The following is an 18,008-nucleotide window of genomic DNA, read 5'->3' on the forward strand; positions in this document are numbered from 1 at the left end:
CTAACTACCAGAAATTTGAAGTTTCTGTTGTTTAACCATTTCATTTATTAGTTAAATTTATTTTTTAGGCTCTTCTTTTATAGTGTCAGTTTTAGTATCCAGTTTATCCATTTTCAAGGATAATTCCCAGTGTAATTGAGAATGGACTGCAGTTGTTTCTTAACTGACATTTCCTGAGAAACTGGTTTGAATGGCTCTTCCCAAAGAAGTAGTCATATTCCTGTATATTATCTAACATGAAAAATCAAGAAAAACTTGCCTCCCCAAAAAAAAAACATCAGTATATGATGGTTTTAAATAATTCTCTCAAGACTTTGAGTTATTCAAAGTTTTTTGATAACAAATTATTGTCACCAGTGTAGTTCAGGAAGCATAGCAAAAACTTTGTGCTGCTAGCAGTTCACCATTTTGGCCACACCCCTGCACTTCTGATGTTTCTGAAGAACTCCTAAAGTTTTTTTTTGATGTAGTAGAGATTGATATGTGCAAAGTAAAAGTGCAGGCAATACAATGAAACTAATATGAAGCTAAAGCAAGAATTAGTTGTATAAGCAAATATGTAGATGGAATTCCTCATTTGTTTATTTTAAACAAAGTATATTTTCATAAATCTGAATTAGAAATAGCAAGGCAAAACAACATTCAAGAAAAATAATATTATAAGACATAAAGTAGTATATATATATATATTAGATGGTACATGACTAAAGGATAGCCCTCACTGAGAGATACTGATAGTGTAACTACAAATCCCTTCTCTTATTTCATGCTAGTCTGGTCATCGCTTACTTCATGTAAGCTAGGTTTTGGAAATACATGCTCTAGGGGATATGTGCTGCAAAACAGATTCATGTATACAATGATTCTTTGAAACAAGTTATGAAACTGATGAATTGCTTGGAATATCCATTCTTGCAAGATTTAATGCTTAATATTTTTAGGACAAAATGAGAAGATTCTGGATTCTTTTGTCACTATTCAGCTATTTTGTTTCATTTTCCTATACTGGAAGTGTAGAGAAGGCTGTGGATTTTTTTTCTCTACACCTGCTATTTTGTTTCATATTCTAGTGTTGGAATTGTAGCATGAATATGTAATGCCTTTTTAGATGGAATGTTAATCTGCCTGTTCTTTTTGTCTTTTGGCTTTTCCCGGTTAGGGGTCGCCACAGCGAAACTCCGGTCCGCTAAATGATTGGCAGTAGAGTTTTACATGCTGGCTTGCCGGGCCTAACGCACAACCTTCAATGAAGGAATGCCCATTCACGCATGTTGACACACAGAAGACGCTCTAACTGAGAATCGAATGGGCAATGTCTAACTGTGAGGCGACAACGCTACCGCAGCACCACCACCGCAGTTAATCTGCCTGTTCTGTGTTACAAAAATCTTATTTGACAGAATGGTATATGAGCTGTATAAATGTGTAAGACCCACAACTGCAAGTTCCAACATTTATGTAACTGAATTCTAAAAAAGAAAAAAAAGTGACATTAAAAAACATATATTTTTCCAAAGGATGCGCTGGTACAGCGGTAGCGCTGTTACCTCACAGCAAGAGGTTCTCCTGTTCGATTCTCGGCTTGGCTTGGGAGTGCCTTCTGTGCGGAGTCTGCATGTCCTCCCCATGGTTGGGTAGCATTCGAAAGACATGCATGCGTAAATGGGCGTGCCTTCATTGAAGGTTGGGTGTCGAGCTGGCACCTCAGCGTTTCGTAAAAATCTACTGCCAGTCATTAGCGGACCAAAGTTCCGCTGTGGTGACCCCTTACCGGGAAAAAGCCGAAAGACAAACAACAACAAAAACATGCGCTGCTACTGAGATCACCATACCATTAAGAAGGGAAAGTACTCCAACACTCACATTCTGTCTTTTAACACTTAAAGTTTCACCAGTGCAAAGATCATATTTAATGTCTTCAGACTATTATCAGGAACCCTTTATTCCATTACTGTATTGAGAGATTTTGCTTTTCTCTCTCTAATATACTGTCATTGTGCCTGTTAGCTAATCTTAGGTGATTTTTATTTGGTGGGATGCAAAAAAACATTATAGATGCCATGTGTTTCTTCTGATTGCATTGGGTGGTTATAGAACACTGGATGTTTGTTTTTTCATGACAGTAAAAACGTTATAAATCTCAAGTTACTGTGCATCATGTTTCATATTATATCACGGACAAATCCCAACTTATGATTATCTATCGTAATATTCCAGGGGGAGAATGTCCTGTAATGACTCCAGCTGGATTATCATACGTACTGCTGTGACTGCCAATATTTAGTAGATGAAAGTAATGGCAGCTGTATAAGTAAGGTTTACCTGTTCGTAAGAATATGAAATCACTGCAGGTGACCTCTACCAACACATGCAGGTTCACATCACTGGCACTAAAGATAGAGCAGCACTGTTCAGTATTAAATGAGCCTAACAGGTTAGCATTGAATACACCCTTCTACTTGCATCATTCATCTATACACTGCTACACTTCTATACCTTTCCTTACTTCTCCAGCAGATGTACAAAATGATCCCCTATCTCTGACTAAAGTTCATTCCCCTAAGGCACATCCTCATATCTATCTCCAAGGAGCAAACTTAAGCAGTATAGAGCATTGCTTTTCCATTTTAGCTCCATACATCTTAGAGTCTCTCCCTATCAAGCTGTATTCAGCCCCCTCCTTTCCATAATTTAGGTTTGACTGAAAAACTTCCTATAACAGGACGGAGACCAAGTTTAAGTGCTTTCTAATAGGATCTGTTACCTAAATCCCTACTGCCATCCTCTCATTCTTCCTCTGTACATTATTAACTTCAGCATATACTTGTTGTCCTAATCCCACTTTCTACTCCTTTTCTTCCCCTCTGTTCATCCATCACCCTCAACATTCCCTTCACTCTCCCTTCCCTTTCTTCTGTAAATATTGTGTGTGTGTGTGTATATATATATATATATATATATATATATATATATATATATATATACTTTTGTAATCTCAGATCTTGTATAGTAGCATTCTACTAAAGATATAATTGTTCATAGGTTCATAGGTTCATAAAAGGATACTAGGATATTGGCCCAAAGGCCCTTATAAGCCTAGCCAAGAATTTTGCCCATGTTCCCTCAAAGCCAGTACTTGTTTCCATTGTCCAGAAGGGACACAGGTGGGATCCCAGAGGTATATTTTCTGTTTCCCATTCAGTCATCCAGGTTCCTCTTAAAGAAGGCTAGTGAGTTACTCTGCTTGACATGGAGAGGGGGTCTATTCCACAGATGGGGGAGTCTTTGGGACACAAATCTATCCCACCAATAAATTCATTTAATGTCACAGACCAGGTTAAGGCCTTGCATGCCGGTTACGCAAGTGAAGTTTGTCTTACGGATATACAGCAACCCCATCAAGGCTGGGTCTGAAATGGCTTTGTGTGCCAGACACAGATCACCTCTGAGCATTCTGTATGAGACTGAGTAGAGGGACAGGGCTTTTAGCTTATCTGTATAGGTAGATGTTTGAGACCCTGGATTTTCCTGGTCAGGAACCTCTGTGGTCACTCCAACTGCTGTATGTGCTTAGCAAGGTACATGCCGAAGGGGGCATTGTACTCGATAATGGGTCTGACAAGGGAGGAGAACAGGGATGTTATAACCTCCTTGTTCCTGGATGAAATACCCTTATTTATGAGGTGGGCCATGTAGAAAGCCTTCTTACCAGTATATTTCTGGCCACCCTTTTGTAATGAAACCTACCACAGAAACTCTTGCAGTTTTGGTAAGGAACTAAATTCTTCACCTAAAGTATGGTTTCCTATCTGTAATGTCAAGTTCCACCACAGTACTATATAAATTAATTAAAGCTTAAATAAATTTAATATTTTAACAGCAATATCTCATCCCTGAAAAAGAAAATGTTAACTGTCACGTATGGGCCATGGTGACAGGAGAGGGGCAGGGTCAAGGTGGGATTTAACCCCTCCCTGCCAGTATACTCATTCCTCTAGCAGAAACAAAAAGACCTACAGCAAGTCTATCTGTCCTCACAAAGCTATGTCTGTCACTGAAATCAAATTCCTACAAAGCCAACCAACCAAAAAAAAAAAAAAAAGGTTTCATAGGACCGGATAACAGACTTGTGGTTTCCTTTACTGAATCAAAGAAAAGCTGGCATAACACATATGAATTATCATGTTAAATAAAGTATAATCTTGTGGGCACATCTGTATTATATGGTTTCAAGCTATAGTGGTACTAGTGGTAGCAATCATTCCTCTCTACCTGCACACATTGAAAATAGGAATAAAGGCCCTTGAAAAGTAGGTACATCTAGCCAAAAAAAATCTGGTCATCTAATTAGCATAAAAATTGAATACCAAATGGTGTATAACTCATCCTGATTTCAGTAGATACTACTCAGAAACATGTTAAAAAACAGAGTGGCCAAAATAATGAAAAAAATATTAAATACATTATCAATGACTTAAATGTAAAATCTTTGGACTTTAATTAACTGCATTGCAAAATGTTACCATACAAGGTTGTTTATTTTTGCTTCTGCAAAAGGGAGATACAAGATGATTCTCTTTCTTTAAATTTTTGGTGCCACGACATTAATTATGTAATATGGTTTTCTGTGAATTGGACAACTTCAAAAATCAATATGTGATGAAAGGGATTCAGAAAATCGTGTGAAGAGGCAAATCAAACCTGAAAATAGGACATACCTCCAGAAATAGGAACATCTTGTGCAGGTGTAAATTAGGCCTGAAAATAGGGACCTACCTCCATAAATAGGAGCATCTTGTGCAGGGGTAAATCAGGCCTGAAAATAGGAATATTCCTCCAAAACAGGGACAGTTGTGGATGTATTAAGAAGATGAAGAGATGTTGTCTTCTGAATTCTGTAGCAAGAGGTAAAAGAAGCATCTAAAGAATAGCTGTCAATATGCTGTATTCTATATAGGAGAGTAATTGATAAAGTAAAACCAATACATTTCAGTTTATGTGTAATTCAGGGGATAGAAAAACACTTAAGTAACAGGAATAACAACAAATCATTATAAATGGGGTAACTGATTTGTCTCAGTTGTGGTAGTGTCCAATGAGGTTCAGTAGTGAGACCAGTTCTTTTGGGGCTATTCTCCTCAGTCATGAAAGTGAGAAACTGGCTGTGGATAACCAAATACACTGACAAATTCAAACTGGGTAACATAATTACTTCAATAAAAGGTGTTAAAATTCTCCAAGATGATCTATACAAATATACACCGAGTTCAGTAATAATGACTTCACATTTAATATTAGCGAATGTAGTATTATCACTCTTAAAGTAGCATAAATTATGATTACAGAATAAATGGTCAATGAAAAAATGTCATTATCAATTAAATAGCTAAAGACAATGGCAGACAAATTAAATATTGATCAGTGTGTATCTACCAAAGTCAGGAAAGTACATTTCATTGCTCATCTAATTTTAAAGATGTCTAGTCACTCCAGGGAAATTATTGTGCCATTTTATACTTTACAGTGACCAGCTTCACTAGTGACTATTGGCTTCACTAGTGAATAGAGTGCTATGTTCATAGTCTTTATACTTTACAGTGACCAGCTTCACTAGTGGCTAGTGACTATTGGTTTCACTAGTGAATACAGTGCTATGTTCATAGTCTTTAATATGTCATTTGAAAGAACTTTGAAAAGGAACAGTGATTCCTTACAACAAGACTCGTGTGTTGGGTACGTTGAACTATTCAGAAAGGCCTCGGGAAGTGTAATCTTATACTCTATATGTTATAGTTTAGAAAGAGATTACCTCTGCCTAACCTATCATGCTATGTGCGATTTGGTTCTAGTTGAAAGTCTGGGTCTTGAAGGCACCACTGTGGGACTGCAGCAGTGGCCTTTGGTACAGTTTGTCTGCAGAATGTTGGGGTATCCAACATTCTAAATTAGAACTCACTAGGACTGCAGCTGTGTTAAAAGGTAAGCATTCCAGGATTGGGTTGCTGCCTGCTAATGTCTCTTAGCGCTAACTAAAAAACAAAAAAAATAATTAAACAAAAAAAAAATGACAAGTTTAATTGAGAGCATTTCCATTGAAAGGCAATTTAAATTGCACTATGTAAGGTTATACAAACTATGCCAAGATAATGCTACTTATGGCACAGATAGATTAGATAGTTTGATACTGTTTTGTTTTTCATTCTCTTGAAAATAAGCAATTACATAAAAGTTTTGTGACAACAAACTCTGCATTTATATCATTTCAGTGTCATGGTAATGCCTAACAAACTGACTATGAACTACTGGCTTATAAAATGTGTCATCAGTTGTCTTTTTTTTAACAAGGGACTTATTTATTAAACCATCACTTACTATATAGGCAGTCATAGATTTATATAAATGAAAACAAACCATACTGACACACTCCCAGTTGCAAACATTATATATCACTTATAATCTACCCAATCTTTTTCAGTCAGACATTACATAGCTCATTTAAGTCCTGCTGCCTTTTAAACCTCATTCCTCCCTTGCATGTATAGTTCTCACAATTCCCATTTTTTTCCTATGTAGTTTGCTCCTACCCTTTTGCAAAGATCTCAGTTCCAGTTGTTTTATCTCTGTTACTGTATTCACTACTTCTAGTATAGTTGGTTTAGATTTTTATTTCCATTTTCTAGTAATTGCTTTTTTGGCAGCCACCATTATTAGACACAGTAAGGCCTTACCATGTCTAAGCAATTCCGATTCTGTATCATAGCTCAGAAAATTGATCTCCCTTGTTAGACCAATCTGCCCACCAAGCATCTCTGACAGTGCATCCCGCAGGAAATCCTTAAAGTCTACCAGTTCACCGCACTCCCAGGAAAATATGTTCCCAATTACATTTTTCTTCCCCATCACACCTCCAACATTTGCTGTCTGCCTGAGGAAAAATTATCTGGAGTCTACTTGGAGTATAGAAATATCTATATAAACATTTCCAGGCAAAAATCCTAAATTTTCTAGATTTTGTTGCATATTTGGGAGGCATACATATATCTTCCCATTGTTTCTTTGTGAATTGCTTATCCAGTCTCTCTTCCAATCCTTTCTAACCACCTCTGATTGATTTTTATAGTTATCATGCAATATTTTATATGCTGTACTAATTATTCCCTTTTAATGGTACCTTCTGTTCTAGGTTTTACTAAAAACTCTACCAGTGTTGGTCTTTCATTTAGGACCCCCTATTTCTTTCTCTTTGCCTATACTCTGATAGCAATCCCATATAGGGAAGGTAGTCTCTAACCTGCAGTCCAAATCAATTCTTGACATCTTCCCATTCTGTCATCTTTCCCTCTTTAGTTATTTGCTCCCAATAACTTTGATCCTTTGCCAGTTTTCTCCAATAAATTCCAGCCCCCTCTTGCCTATTGTCTATATCTCTAATTACAGTAATTTTACAGTAATTCCTATCTGTACAATCTCCTTTCTCCAATCCCATGTTGGCTTAGTTTTTAGAATACTTTCTTCTACTTTAGGATTAAATATTCTGTATGATTGTTATTTTCCTTAAAGGCCTGCATCCAAAGTCCCAGTCTCTCCTTATTTCTTGAGCTTCCTCCGTTTCATTATCATCCCTTTCCACTTTGAATTATAGTTTTCTGCTTGTGCTATGTATTGGAGTCTTAACTGTGTAGCTCTGAAGGTCCCCTTCAAATTGAGTAATCCCAGTCTGCCCTGTTCCACGTAAAGAATCAGCTTATCCCACTTGATTCTTGTCAACTTTCCCTCCCAGATAAAGTATTTCAGCTCTTTATTAATTATCCACAACTTCTCTTCTGGTTGATAAAAATATGTCTGACTTGTGAATAGGACTAAAGGGACTAAAAACATTTTAACTGCTTGTATCTTACTGTCTATGTACATATAACAAAGCTTCCGCATTCTCAGTTTTTGTATTATCTTTTGTTTAGTCTCTTCTCACATATCCTTAGCTGCCTCACTAGAATCCTACTCCTAAATACTTCATTTTAACTTGGCCCCATGAATGTGGATATTCCTGAACCAATTTGTGTGTGGGTACATAATTAACCTCAATTATATATTTTTAGCTTCATTAATTTTGTAGCCAGAAAATATCTGAAACTGTCTCAGAATGTTCTACAACACTGTAATGCCTCTTTCTGGTTTTGTCAGGTATAAAATAATATCATCTGCAAATAAAGCCAGCTTTTCTTGACTACCATACCAATTATATCCTTGAATTTCTGAGTCCCTTATTTTCTTTGACAATGGTTCTAAATATGTTGCAAACAATAAAGGGGAACGAGGACACCCCTGCCTTGTTCCTCTACTCAAGCAGAAATTATCAGAAAGGACTCCACCCACTTTAATTTTCACCTTCGATCCCTTATATATTCTCCTAATGAACCTTATAATTTTTTTTCAGGAAATTTATTTATTTATTTATTTAACATTTGCTGATCAGGAAAGTCCGATTAGGACAGAGCCTATTTTCAGTAGAGGCACAGGGAGAAATGCTGAAGATGCATGTCTTTGGAATGTGGGAAGAGACCAGAGTACCTGGAGGAAACTCACATGAATACAGGGAGGACACGGAGACTCCACATAGAAGGCACCCCAGCCGAGAATCGAACTGGAGAACCTCTTGGTGTTAGGCGACAACATTAACCACTGCACCACTCTCTGCTTCCATTGCCCTGCTCATAAGGTCCCAGCTTACTCTGTCAAATGTTTTCTTTGCATCAAGACGCACCAACAATAATGGTATTTTCTTACATTCTGCTTCCCTCTGGATCATCAGTGTTCTGTTAATGTTGTCAAGTGTTTGCCTCCCTTCCACAAAACCACATTGGCAAAACTGATAGATACAGATCAATCAGTTGTCTTTTTGGTAATATTTAAACAGGTTTCTTCTACTGAGTCAAAGAAAGCTTGACATAATGCATATGAGTTAAGTTAAATGGAGTATCAGCTTGTGGGCACATCTGTATTATATGGTACAGGCTATAGTGGTACTAGTTCTGTTGCTGGCTTATAAAATGGGCCATCCATTTTCTGTTTTATAATATTTAAACAGGGATAGTTTTCTGTTTACTTATAAATGACACAACTGACACAGTTTACATACCCAAGACTAAAAAAACATATTTAAGTACACCATTATTTATTCTACACAGCACTTGTTGTCTAACAGAGCTTTTGTATTTTCATTTGACTTACAGTTCCATTCTCAGAATTCAATCCAAGTTTCATGTCACACATCCACAGTATTGACCCAAAGCAGTAGACAAACACTGTAGCAGTCAAATTTCTTGTTTTGACAGTTAATGTACTTGTTTGGTATACTGACAACATCAGAGGGCTGTGGGTTCTATCCTCACACCAGATGTCTGAATTCATATTTTAATACTGGCAGTGTTGTGCAGCATAAGGGGATAATCCACTCTCACGCACTGTCCTTTGGATAACATGTTAAATGGAGGTGACATCTACCCAGGATGGTGGCAGTTAAGGTATGTATTAATGACCCTGTGATAGCACTAAAAGAGCGTAGGGAAATTCCCCTTGGTGAAATGAACCCTTTTCTTTTGGTTAATATAAGCACAACCTCAGGTCTCCTCTGAATAAGGGCCATATACTCAGTGGAACCTACGCACTTAACAAAAGTAAATAAGTAAACAATTTGTTAGATACGTCCAAACATATGGGTCTATATTAGATAACCGAAAGATCAAGTCAGTGAACGATCACATGAGCAAAAACGCCAGGAATCAAAAGGGTGTTTGTGGGGTTGGGGTAATGTGAGGAGTGGGATATTTGCCCTTTCCTCACTGTAGTGCGACCTCAGAGTTAGAATATATAGTTGATTCCTGGAGTTTTTGCTCATGTGAGCGTTCGCTGACTTGCTCTTTCGGTTATCTAGTATAGACCCAAAACATATTCACATTTAGTGTTGCTAGAAGATAAAAACGAGCAGCAAGTACAGCAGCAAAAATACAGACCTGAGTATAGCTGAGGTATTCTAGCAGGACAGCTGACTATATTTGGTCATCACAGTGTTATGTTAGTATAATATGGTTTGTGCAGTTCTGCAGCTATAAAGTGTTATAAAGTGTGTATATATATATATATAAATGTATAGATATATATATATATATATATACATATATATATATATATATATATATATATAGATATATATATATATACACACACACACACACATATGTATGTATGTATATATGTTTATGTGTGTGTATATGTATGTATATATATATATATATATATATATATATATATATATACACACACACATGTACATATGTATATGCCAAAGGCTCAATGGGATCTAGTTGATCAGCAAATTAAATTAAGTAATTGGAATGTTTTTCTCTCCATTTTTCCTATGATTTTTTAATTTATTTACAGTTTTTGTTCATTTTTATGTTTTTTTTTTGTTGGGGAGCCTGTTATACAAGTGAACTAGCACATTTTGATGTGTGGGTTATATCTTGATAAGAAAGTGCATATCTAGCTGAAAAAAAGGCATTTGACATAAGCACTTTGTACCTTAGAAAGCACCTGGGTGTGTTATCAGGACATAAACAATTTTTAGCCGTCTTCACTGTGTGGATTATTTTTAGAGAAAGTGAGTCTGTGCATGAGTGCTACTTCGAAATGTGATGGGCAGCTTCAAGCAGGATTAAAACAGGGTGAGAGAGACGTTGTGTGTAATTTCGTAGTCGGGGTAGAAAAAGGGTCAGAGAGGATTATGGGAGTACACTTTTTGTATAAGCAGAAGGAAGTGCAGATGTGTAGATTAAATGGACAGTAGAATATTTGCTGTCACATTGCTATCTTGGTTCATTTGTTTTGTTAGGCTAGGCCATCTTGGAACAGATTAGGGAAAGAAACCATAGGTCTAGAGACAGGTAATCCCCTAAGAATCATTCACCTTAGACCCTGATGACAAGAAAGGTTTACTGCAAAGATTTTAGATTCCAGAAAAAAATATATGTAAATGGAGAATCATTTGCTACAAGACAGGTTGATAGAAGGTAGAGAAGGTGCAGAAACTTACCAAAGAGATATTTTATGTTCATGACAAAACTTCCCTTCATTTTGTGGGGAAGTGTGTAATCAGTACAAACAGAATGACATTAGGAAAGCTAAGAGGAATCTGCCTACTCTCTAAATACACAGTGAAAATGTTGTGTTGTTGTGTCTTTTGGCTTTTCCCGGTTAGGGGTCGCCACAGCGGAACTCCGGTCCGCTAATGATTGGTAGTTGATTTTTACGTGCCGAGTTACCAGCCCTGATGCACAACCTTCAACGAAGGTATGCCCATTCGCGCATGTCTTCACGCAGAAGACGCTTTAGCTGAGAATCGAACCGGACAGCGTCTTACTGTGAGGTGACAACGCTACCGCAGCACCACCACCGCAGGTAAATAAATACACGTACACAGTGAAAATAAAGTAGGTAATTGTAAGGTGAGCAGAGACATCACTGATGCCTGGAAGCAGGGGTGTAGTTAGAGAATATAATTTCGTACGCATGTGGTCTTATTGCGCCCCCCCAAAACCCACCCGTCACTTAAATAATTGAAACATTCCCCCCAGCACTTAAATGTTTCCATCACTTTCTCTCTTAAATCCATTAAATACGTATTTTTTCAATCTGTGAAACTTTTATTGGCGGCATTAATTGAGATAGTTGAGGATTATAATATAGACTAAAAAAGCCATGGTTTATCTAAGTAATGTGTAGAAAATTGTACTCAGTACAGTACAAAGAGTATGCCTAGCCACACCCTTGGCTAGGGGTAGTAAAGCATAAAATAAACATAGAAATGATCTCTTCACATTTGTCGAAAGAGGTTGGCATTCCAGAAAAGGTCCCATAAAGTTCAGTTCTTGTTTACATGTGCACTTCCTTCCAAGCTTAGAATGTTTAACTTCCTTAATAAATATCTATGTAACATAAAATGTACACTGAAGACCACGGCTAAAGTCAAAACATTGTATTTAAAATATAAAAGACAAGTGCTTTATTTTATCTTTTATATTTTAAATACAATGTTTTGATTTTAGCTGTAGTTGTCAATGTACTTTTCATGTTACAATAATTCAGTTTTATAGTATACCAACTTTTAGCTGCCTGGTTTATCTTCACTTTCTACCTCCCTAATAAATGTGTTTATTCTATATTCTTACCAAATATTAGTTTTATAAGCATTCTAGGTGTCAGACCTCTGGTGGTGGTGGGGTAGGGGATGAAATTGGCAAGTGGACTGAATCTTGCATGACTTTTTGGTACTCATTTCATCAAACAGTACGCATGGCACAGGTCAAATCATTTATTCCAGTGACACATCTAAGTACCAGGGGAAATACAGAATGAACTTACTTGCCCTGTTTAGTCTTTTCCCACTATATGCTGACTGTGGTAGTTTAAGTGCATGGATTTGTAGAAAGAAGAACAGATAGACAGATGGGTAGTCAGATTTATGCATGATTGTAGTGGGGGGAAATGAGATAAAGGAAAACTGTAGACTGTAGATTAATTTACACAAAAAAAAACCTTGGTAGATTATCATCAGTGAACTGCTTACAAAACAGCACAGGCAGTTAGAGTTAAATGTAGAAAGTCTGACAGTTTTTAAATGCACAGCACAAGGCTGTAGGTAATGGTAATATTAATATTATGAAGTGTAGAGATAAATCCATGTTACTGCATTTCTTAACACTAACGTATGATGTGGTATATTTGCAAGTTTTACATATAAAATGTGTTGAACTACAAAAGAAGATATCTTTTGTGGTTGAGTTTATGACCAGTATTGTACAAGATAAATAGTAATAGGTGTGTCTGATTATATCATACTCAGCTATATTCATTTGAATGTTTTAATCATAATGAGTCATTGTTCACTTTTAGAGCAGAGTAACATTTGCTTTACTTTGCAGGCTTCTTGTACACTGAAACCCATTCACTGGCCTTCTGGGTAATGAGATTTGCTGTACCATATTATATGAAGTAAATACACCACTTTAATTTTTCAAGTATTTACATATTTGTCACAAAATTATACAAAAGAGCATCTGGTCTGTAATGGGTACAGGTTTGCATTGCTTATCGTGGCAGATTTTCTGAAGCCTTACATTGTCCCCTTTTAGTGATAAACACAACTTCATTTTATTAGCAGAGTTTTAATTTTTGTTAGTACAGAGTAGAATATGGATGTCTGAAAATTTTCAGCATCTGCAGGTGAATCTGTTTTGACAGAGGCCTGTCAATAATGTGTCTCATACCTCTCAACCTCTTAGAGTAAGAAATCCGGACAAAGCCATAAGCAATGGGGGACAAAGGCCCAAAATAGGGACAGTTTTTTAAATACTGCTCTTACAAACCTAGAAAGTTGTTAGAATAACAGGATTTACATTAGCATGAATTTTATAAAGGATATAAAGTTTAAAAACTTTAAAACTCAAATTTCTGTCATTATTCTCTGACTTCAGTCCTCAGTGATTTGCCCGAAAACCACCATTTTTGGAGAAAAAGACCAAAAATATTAGACAAAAATCTAGATATTCTGTCAAAATCTGGACAGTTGGGAGATATTGTGTCCTTAAATAGTTTCTAAAGCCAGCGTCTTTAGAATGACTTATTCCCATTTAGGACTTGTGTTCTGTATAACTCTGTTTCCTATTTACCCTTTTATGTCTGCGTAACCATCCCCCAAGACAGCATTACCTGCAAACTTTGAGGACTCTTGATGATGGAAATGATTCATAGCTGAATCATTTCAGCTATACTACAGACTGAATTCATACAGGCATAGGTAAGGGTCTGCATGGGTAGGTATAAGGTGTCAGTCTGATAGGGAAGACATGCTGTTAACAGCCTTATGCACAATTTAAGCAGTAACTAATAAAACAGGTAACAAAATAGCTGGGCTAATCATATCGTATATGAATGAGTGGAAATGGATATCTGGGCTGCTGTGGGAATTCATTGGTCCATCTACAGAGTGCCATAAAGAAGATCTGAAAAAAGGTACATTATATATGAATATCACAAGGTTATCAAAGATTACCTGTGCAAGAGAAATAAGACTTTAATAAAGGAAGTTTCAGTTACCTAGATAAATAGTATCTGTTTGTCTGTATCTTTGTATGTATTTATTTAGGTATTCAGACATTTGTTGATTGTGTAAGTTAGGCGGTCCGAAGACGCTTGTCTGACATGATCTGGTTCAGAGATACAAAATTATAACATGCAAACAAAACCAATCTAACACTGTTCTTGCTTGGTAGTAAAAGATAAATTTATGGATTCTTTTTGTTGTTTAATTGAATCTGACTATTCGTGACTGTAAGGACTTTAGCACACAAGACCTCTTGGTTAGTAATTCCTTCTTTAAGTCCTTGCAAATTTGTATTTATTACTTTAGTAACATTATCTATCACTCTTAGCCTCTGTTATTCCTTCTTTTGCTTTTGATCTTTCCCCGCATCAATATCTTTTCTGGTGAATCCTGTTTCTCATTAGGTGGCCAGAGTTTATTTGTTTTAAGTTTACTATCGACCATTCAGTGAGCAGTCAGAGACCTGTGGCTTTCCTTTCAGAAAGAAAGTCTTTTTTTCATGGCTGCAAGTACCATTTACAGAGATCTTTAAGCCAAGGAAAATAAAATCCATTACTACCTCATAGGTTCATAGGTTCATAGGTAGGTACTAGGCTATCGGCCCAAGGGCCTACGTAAGCCTAGCCAACAAGGTTCTCTGGCTTACGCCAAGAAAGTTATTTTCCTGTGCCACTGTTGAGCAGAGATACAGAAGTGATCCCCGGGGTGCATTTCCTATTTCCCATCCACTCATCAAGATTTTTCTTGAAGAGTGCTAATGAAGAACTTTGCTTGACATAGATGGGTAGCCTGTTCCAGAGTATGGGAAGTCTCTGGGACAGGAATCTATCCCTCCAGCATGTCCTGTTTATTGTGGTGACAAGGTTTAGGTCCTTAGAGTGTGTAGCTCGGAGGGATTGAGATTTCTTTAGGTGTAGCATGTCCAACAGCTCTGGGTTTGACATAACTTTATATGTTAGGCAGAGATCACCTCGGAGTAGGCGATATGCTATGGAGTAAAGCTATAATTTTTTGAGGCGGTCAGTGTAGGGCATTTGTTTGAAGCCAGTAATCCTCCTTGTGAGGTACTTCTGTGGCCTTTCCCGCTGCTGCAGATGTCTTGAGGTACATTCCAAAAGGGGCGTTGTACTTTATAATGGATCTAATGAGTGTCGAGTAGAGGGGGACAATGACCTATTTTTTCCTGGATGAGAACCCTTTTATAATGAGGTGTACTATGTAGGACTTCCTGACTAGTGTGGCGATGTGACTATTAAAGGAGAGACTACTATCCACCTGGGTCCCAAGGTCTCTTATCACACATTTGGTGTTATGTAGATTGCTGCCTATGTGATAGTTCATGGGTACAGAGTTTTTACCAAAGGGGATGACACTGCACTTTTTGGCATTGAGCTTGAGGCCATGGCTCTGACACCAGGCATCTGTCTCAGCGAGGCCCTTCTGTAGGATGCCCACATCATTTGGGGACTTGACTATGGCTCCTAGTTTGCAGTCATCTGCGAACGTCATTAGCCAGAGGCCTTCTGTGTTAGCCTGTACTTCAGAGAAGTAGATACCAAACAGGAGAGGTCCCAGGACAGAAACATGTGGTACTCCACTTGTCACTGCTTTGAGGTCAAATTTGGAGTCTGCAACTTTTACAGTGTGGGTTCTGTCAGTGAGCCAGTTGGCAACCCATCTTGTGATGTAGGGATTTATACCTAGTTTAGTGAGTTTAGCTATAATTCCAGAATTGGGGATGGTGTCAAAAGCCTTGGCGGGGTGAAGATAGGCTGTGTGAACCACCTTACCCTCATCTACGGCTTTGGTGACTGCCTCAAAGAAGTCGATCAGGTTCAGGAGGCATAATCTGCCTTTCACAAACCCAAACTGGGTGGGATCCAGAGTTTGGAGGTTACCAATGTCTTTGTTTATGAGTTCCATGATGATATGTTCCATGGTCTTGCAGACCAGGCTCGTCAGGCTAATAGGTCGATAGTTCCTGGGATCAGTGGTGGCTCCCCCTTTGTGGAGTGGGATAACTGTTGCTGTGCACCATTCAGTGGGCACAAAGCCTGATGCGAGGCTATTATTGAACATGGTGCTTAAGTGGGGAGCCAGTTCGTTCTGACGTTCGTGTAAAACACAGCCTGGGATGTTGTCCGGTCCCATGTATGCTGTGTTTTTGGCTTTAGAGAGTGCAGCTGTTACCTGCATAGTTGTGATTACATGGACTCTGCATTCTTCCTGAATAGATATGGGCCCTTTAGGGGGTGGGGGGGGTAAAGTTAGCACTGAACCTATCTGCCAGGATGTTGGCAATATCAGTTGGTTCTGTAATTTTCGTGCCTTTGTGCTGTAACTCAGAGACCTCCACACAGTCATCCCCGAGTCCTCCTGTATACAATACGCGGATGACTCAACACTCATAAACACAGATAGGTCACCTACTAAGCTACTAGCCAAAACCCAAGACTGTCTCACTACAGTTGAAGACTGGTTACTACATCGCCATTTGATCCTCAACCCAAAAAAAACCAAACTATTACTCTTCCAGCCTACCCACAAACCTACCTCCATTCCCTTTTCTGTTCAATCCAAGAATGGGACTACTATATCCCCAGACTCAAATTCCAAATTACTAGGTGTTACCATAGATAACAAACTCAGATTCGACCTACACATTAACCAAACTATTAAAACAGTTAACAAAAAACTGGGGTCTCTTTATAGAATAAGATCCTTCCTTACTCCCAAAGCAAGAGAAGCCACAGCCCGCTCTCATCTCCTCTCCTCACTCCTTTATGCCTCACCCATACTTACCAACCTGTACAAATCTGACCTAAATAAGCTCTCTGGCTGCTACAATCATATTGCTAGATTTGTTACTGGCCTGCCTTACAAAACCCATCACTGTATCAACCTGCATAACCTAGGCTGGGTGGAACTACCTAACCTACTAAAACAAACCCAGCTAACTATAGCTTACAAGATCCTCCATCATCCAGATTCCATCCCTGCACTGCGTAATTTAATCACCCCATATCTAAACCTAACTAGTCTGCGCTCAGCAAACAGGCTACTTGCTCAAACAGTCAAATCCTGCAACTCTGGAGGTGACTCACTGTTTGCAAATTCCATTGGTAAAATATGGAACTCCCTTCCGCCTCAACTCACCACCATCACCTCTCTATCCAAATTCAAGCAAAATCTAACCCTTCACTTTAAAAAACAATGGCTCTGTCAATGTTCCAAGCCTGACTAAACCTTCTACCCTCCGTAACCCCACTTCCCCTCATGTCTTCCTCTAGGCTCTTCCTCTATCTAGCATCTACTCTGACATTTTTCACCTTTTAAACCTTATATGTAGTGAGTTCTTCAATTACATATTCCTACGGTACCTACATAATAGTCCTATATATTTATCAATTATATTGCCTCATCGTACCTATGTATTAGTCTTAGTATAGAGCAGGAGTTTCTCTGATCTCTTGTCTCTTAATACCTATGTATTAACTATCAAAACTTGTAACATTTTCTCTGTTTATAAGTATGTAAACTAATGTCAATGTGGGAACATTTTCTCTGTTTAAAAGTATGTAAACTAATGTCAATGTGGAATTTATAAGTATGTAACTATTGTCGATGTGGAGCTTTTCTCCCCGGGCCTCCGCTGAAAATGGACATGTATCCAGTCGGATTTTCCCGGTCAACAAATGTAAAATAAAAAATAAATAAATAAATAAATCTAGGTGTTGCCATCGAGATTCTTGACATAGCTATAGAATGCTTTGTGGATATCCTTAGAATTAGTGGTGATTTTGTTTTCATAGCTAGCTTTGGAGGATCTTATAAGGGATCTCAGCTTCTT

General features: G+C 37.8%; 1 protein-coding gene across 1 annotated transcript in view; it reads left to right on the forward strand.

The window, feature by feature from the left end:
• Window positions 1-18,008, forward strand: part of EPS8L2 (EPS8 like 2) — a 1,747,011-nt gene that overhangs the window by 80,196 nt on the left and 1,648,807 nt on the right. The window lies entirely within an intron of this gene.

This window comes from Protopterus annectens, chromosome 17.part0, assembly GCF_019279795.1.
Source record: "Protopterus annectens isolate FY-2018-M chromosome 17.part0, PAN1.0, whole genome shotgun sequence".
NCBI lineage: Eukaryota > Metazoa > Chordata > Ceratodontiformes > Protopteridae > Protopterus > Protopterus annectens.